Genomic DNA, 6,220 nt, shown 5'->3' with positions numbered 1-6,220 from the left:
TTTGACGCTTAGTAAGCCGGTTTCTGGAATGCACTGGAGATCCTTGGGCACACCATGAGTTGGCAAACACTACCTGCAAAGGTAATATCACAGTAATCTAAGGATCACTCAGCTACATACACAGAGGGACAGGCAGGGAATCAATCCTGCATCAATGTCTAGTTTGCAATAGATGACAGAAATCAATTGAGGGCTAATTCACTGTGTAGGAATGATGAAGTAACTTTGAGGAAAACTGGGAACAAAAACGGTGCTGGGGGAGCAAGCAGTGTTATAATTCATCTTCCCTCCAATGAAGCAGATGATATTGGAGATATTTTCCACTGCTGACAAAAGCAGTAGTGACTGCACCAAAATGTTGTGCTGCACAGGCAGAAGGCACTCTATCCTTCTTTCCTGGCAGCTGAGACACATCATTAGCTGCACAAGGACAGAGGAGGACAGAGAAGGCAGACTTGCAGCCCAGTCCTAGGAAAAGCACAGCAAGCCTGGAGGAGTGTGTGTGTGTGTGTGTGTGTGTGCGCGCGCGCGCACAGATGATTTGAAATATTACTTAATCTGTAACAATAACAGAGTTTAGAATAAGGGAGAAATTACAAAAAAATGAACAATATATCTGAAGAAGTGTGCATGCACACGAAAGCTCATACCAATAATAAACTTAGTTGGTCTCTAAGGAGCTACTGGAAGGAATTTTTTTTATTTTGTTTCAACATATCCAAAGTTTCTCACGTGTCTAAGACTAGGTATTTCTTCCTTGTCTCCTGCTCCTACTTTGTTCCTCCATCCCAAACCTTTCCCATCTCTCTGCTGCTTTGCTTCTTCCCAAACGTCCCCTTTTCCTATCTCCATCCAACTTGGGGCTGTCTCTTTCCAATTATTCTCAAACCTGCCATCAGTTTCCTGGTGACAATCTTTCACCCAGTTATTTGCTATTATTGTCCCAGGCTTCATCCTGCAATACACAGGTATCCAGCCTTGTTCCACTAGTACATCTGAGATATTGATCAAATTACATTTCCTTGGCTATGTTGTGAACTTTGGCAATTAAATCCTGCCGTCCAGTCAGCGCTTCCCTGCGTAGCTCTGCTTGGGGCTGACCTGGGCAGCAAAACAGAATCGCAGCAGTCCGGGCTGTCCGTGTGAGATAGAGGGATAAATCAAGTCCAGAGACAGTTCATTGCTATCTCTACAAATGTTTATTTACACAGCAATAAATCCATCAGAACTTTCCGGCATCTCTCCGGTGCTTAGAGCACACGCAGCTTCTTTGCAGCGTCTCTCAGTCTAAAGTGTAACCAACTTTCACAGACAAAGACGGACAAAGCCTGTGACGGATGGCCCTGCGTCAGGCCCCTCCCAGATACAGGACACCAAGGAGTTTTAACCCTGTAAACTCCAAACTCCACATGAACTGCCCTGAGATCTGCAGATGAACAGCAGTACACAAATTTAATAAGTAGTAGTAGTAGCAGCAGCAGCAGTAATAATACCTAAGCCTTTTTATTGCTGAAATGTGTAAAGGGGTGCAGGAGAGGGCCTTCTCGGTGGTGGCTGCTCCTAGATTCTGGAACTTCCTCCCCAGAGAAGCCAGACTGGCTCCCTCCTTGCTGTCCTTCTGCCAGCAAGTGAAGACCTTCTTGTTCCAAGAGGGTTTCGAGAACTGACTGCTTTAAGTGATGGACTGGTCCTCTGATGCTTTCACTGTAAAGATATGTTTGCATTATAGTCAACTAATGTTTAATGTTTTAATGACTGCATTCATGCACACACACACACACACACAGTAGTTTTAGCTGTTCCTCTTTTAAGGCGTAAGCTACCTTGAGTCTCTGTTAGGGGGAAAAGGCAGGATATAAAAAACATGATATTATAATAATCATTTACTGTAAGCTACAACTAAATATTGTCCATATTTAAAGAAGGCGATGGCATAAAGGAAGGACATAGTTGAGAATTATTTGAACATCTTTTTTAAGGATAACAGGTGCAATAAACATGTAGCCCAAAGGATTACATTTTAAAAGTTCTTGCACTGTTGATTCACTTTGATTTGAGACTTTAGTTCTTCCCCATTAGTGTGAAAGATGTCTCTGGGTCACCTTTACAAGCAATTACTATAAGCAAGTTTAGCAGATAATATCAAAGCAGGGCAGCAATTTACTACATGTGCAAATGGAAGCTTCTAATAAAGGCATGACCTTGGAAACAAGGTAACTGAAATCCATGGAGCAGAGAAAGGTGAAAACATATTGACAGCAAGTCTCCCACAACATGCACTCAATAGGGCAAAATAAACTTACACGAAAACTGATTAGTAGCAGACGCAGAACTCCAACAAAATGCACTAATGCCAAAAACAATACAAAAACTACAATACTCTTAGAGCAATCACTCTTAGAGCAACAGCAGCTATAGGTTCCTCTTAACAGAATATGGCACACCTTCCCTCACTCCCTGACCTCTGCTGCATTGACAAAGCTTCAATTCAGAGATCTACAGAATGACCCCTGCAGAGAATCAAAACCCGCCCTTTTGGAGGAGGAAGAAGAAAGAGATTTACTACAGCAACTACCATGGTGATCGGTCATAACTGGAAGCAGAGACCAACTACAACTGAGGAATGGGATGACTAGAAACTGGAAAACCCAGAACAAGCATGGCGCAAGAGGTTTACCAAACGAATGGTTCTGCTGCATCATCACAAAACATTATTATATCATTATGGTAAAAAAAGGTAAAGGTAAAGGACCCCTGACAGTTAAGTCCAGTCACAGACAACTCTGGGGTTGCGGCACTCATCTCGCTTTACAGGCCAAGGGAGCTGGTGTTTGTCCGTAGACAGTTTTTCCGGATCACGTGGCCAGCATGACTAAGCCACTTCTGGCGCAACAGAACACCGAAACCAGAACAGCAGACGGAAACGCCATTTACCTTCCCCCCGGAGTGGTACCTATTAATCTACTTGCACTTTTTGGCGTGCTTTCAAACTGCTAGGTTGACAGGAGCAGGGACCGAGCTGCCTACTTCACACATGGAAACAGCAGGGAGTCAAGCCTGTGAAGTTTTGATGCAGTGCTTGATAAGCTTCATCAATAATTTTTAACTCTCTCGTTCCAGTGCCAGTTTAGACAAAACATTAAGCAGTGTTTAAAGTTTTGAAGAGTGAACCAGTTTTGAGAGCACATTTATGGGTCAGAGATGGCACCATCCTTCCATTGCCACAATATTCTTGGGCACAAGCTGAGCCTGTTTCCAAAGCCTGGGCAGGGGGCTGGAATGACCAACGTGAGGGATTGTTTCAGTTGAGTGGAGAGCTTTTGAACTGACCTTTCATGCAGAATCCATGCCTCCCATAGCACCCTAGTTTTTCAAAGCCTCATGATTCATTAGTCACTTCCTAAATGTTCTTTTCATTCAGGAAATGAAAGGTCATACTAATTAATAAGATCAAGTCAGCTTCTGTTATACATCAGCACACACAAGTATAATAGAGATGAGACACACAAGCAATAAATAAATCCTGAACTAGGTCCGCACTGTAGCTTGACCTCATTGTAAGGGAAACTATGAATGACAGTTACGTCAGTTAGCTGCTTTAAATATCTCTCGCTGATTTTCAGATTCTCAACCATTTATTGATACATCATCACTTCATTGTTTTCAGTATAACATAACAATGATCTCATAAACAATGTTTATGACAGTTACACAAATACAACAATGTAGAAAATAAAATGTGAGCCTACAACAGTCTTGTGGCTCTGTAAAAATAAAAGAAATTGGAAGAAAAGAGGACAACTACAACAACAAAGGTCCCCCCCCCCTTTTGGAGGGTGGAGAGTGTGTTTTAAGTAATATATGGATGTATTTTTTAAAAAGGTAGTAATAGAAATTTAGTAGAGGGGCTTAAGGCTCTCCTCCTTTCGCTCGGCGGCTGGGGCGCAATGGCGATGGCAGCAGGGTCAGGGCTTCTCCTCTCCCCCTCCCCGCCCGGGGCTCCGAATGGCCAGGCGTCCCTCTCCCTCTCCTCCTTCTCCTCGGTGTGGTGGCGCGCTGGCCATGGCTCTGTAAAAATTTTGTCCATTCTCTGCCCTGCCATTTCCACCAGTTCTGAAATGTGCATGATGCATTGCTGTACTTGCAGTTTCCAGACCTTCTTCAAAGGGAGACCAGCAGAATCTACATGGGAGTTGACAAGGGCCTGCAACCGCTGGCAAAGCTATCTTCATCCAGGAACACCCACAGCCAGCCAAGCAGATGGTGCTGAAAATAGCCACCCAGACCTCAAATGGCAAAACTCTACCCAGGAGTCACCCCAGATTAAGATCCTATTTGTGCAGGAGGAGTGCAACATTACCAGGAACCCCCAGTTCCCAGACATGAGAAGCTCCCACCAAAAGGGCCTCCATCGGATGATTATACCACATGATTTTATATCGATGTTATGTAGAACTGGAGACAGAAAAGAACCTCGCTGCTTTGTGCTGCTGCCTCCATATTTTTCTTAAAACAAAACTGTAATATTCTTCTTCTTTAATATGAGCATTGACCAAGCCATGAAATTGGTGTTCTGCACCACTCTGCAAACGCTTAAGGAAATTATTTAAATGATTAAAGACAGAGTAAGCCAATCAGTACAGACTTCAACCAGAAATTGTACTGAGTGTGAAACACCAAATACATATAGACATTCATCAGCTTGTAGAATTGGTAGGTTTTTTTTCCTATTTCTCTTTTCTTTTTTGGTAAAGTTTATTATCGTTATTAATTCATTTTATAATACATATAAAACAAAGAGATCAATTAGAACAACAGAAAAAATTAAAAGATGGAAAACAATACTATAAAATAGGCACATAGAACAAGAAGTTGCATAAGAGTTAAAGTAATAATGTCCAAGTAAAGAGGTTTCTTTCCTATTTCTGATCTCCATGCAAGCAAACATATAAACAGCCACCAATCTTTGAACACCTATTCTATTTCCCTCAATGAAGAAAGTTTTTTTGGTTTTTTAATCCCTGTTTAGCCGGAAGACATTTGTCAAACAGATTTCTCATCAGACTCATTTGACAGGTTTCATAAATAACAATTTTTCAAAAGCACAAATCGAACTTCTGAAATGGAACGTTTGTATGGGACAGAGAGCCTGGAAGGGAATATGTGCAGGGGAGAGGCCCTTCAGTAATTTCAGAACAAATGCAAAAGCTGGAACAAAACTGGAATCACTTTGAAGCATTGCTCCTTGGGCCGTGTCACTTGCACAACCCACATTAGCCCCAAAGCTGTAGCCCAGTTACCTGGGAGTAAGCCTCACTCAACACAACAGGATTTACTGCTGCGTGGGTATGCAGAGAGTTATGCTGCCTATCTTTCATTTCCAAAGCCAATGTAGTTTTTTCATAGTCTGTAAATTTCCAAATCTTTTTTGTTACTGTGCATTTTTGGTAACAGTTGTCATTCCTGTTCAAGAAGGACACTGACAAACTGGAACGTGTCCAGAGGAGGGCAACCAAAATGGTCAAAGGCCTGGAAACGATGCCTTATGAGGAACGGCTAAGGGAGCTGGGCATGTTTAGCCTGGAGAAGAGGAGGTTAAGGGGTGATATGATAGCCATGTTCAAATATATAAAAGGATGTCACATAGAGGAGGGAGAAAGGTTGTTTTCTGCTGCTCCAGAGAAGCGGACACGGAGCAATGGATCCAAACTACAAGAAAGAAGATTCCACCTAAACATTAGGAAGAACTTCCTGACAGTAAGAGCAGTTCGACAGTGGAATTTGCTGCCAAGGAGTGTGGTGGAGTCTCCTACTTTGGAGGTCTTTAAGTAGAGGCTTGACAACCATATGTCAGGAGTGCTCTGATGGTGTTTCCTGCTTGGCAGGGGGTTGGACTCGATGGCCCTTGTGGTCTATTCCAACTCTATGATTCTATGATTCCTTTGCTCATTCATATTTCTTTTCTGTGATCTAATTATTTACCTACTAGCTTAGCTTTGTGATTATATACTACATATAAAGTACTTTTTTATTTTTAAAACTATCTGTGGAAATCCTAGGAATGCTGTGGCAGCGTGGCCTCAGTGTCTGGCTCCTTCTCCTGCTGCTGCTGCGGAGGGGGAAGAGGGGGGAAGCAGGCCCCCGGAAGCAGGGGGGCAGCAGGAGGAGAAGGAGCCGCCCGCTGCCGTGTTCCTGCCGTGACGTTGGCAATGTCAGCCCC

The sequence above is a fragment of the Podarcis liolepis genome (genome assembly GCF_965112155.1).
Source record: "Podarcis liolepis genome assembly, chromosome: 3".
Lineage (NCBI taxonomy): Eukaryota > Metazoa > Chordata > Lepidosauria > Squamata > Lacertidae > Podarcis > Podarcis liolepis.
Note: the sequence above shows the minus strand (reverse complement) of the source record.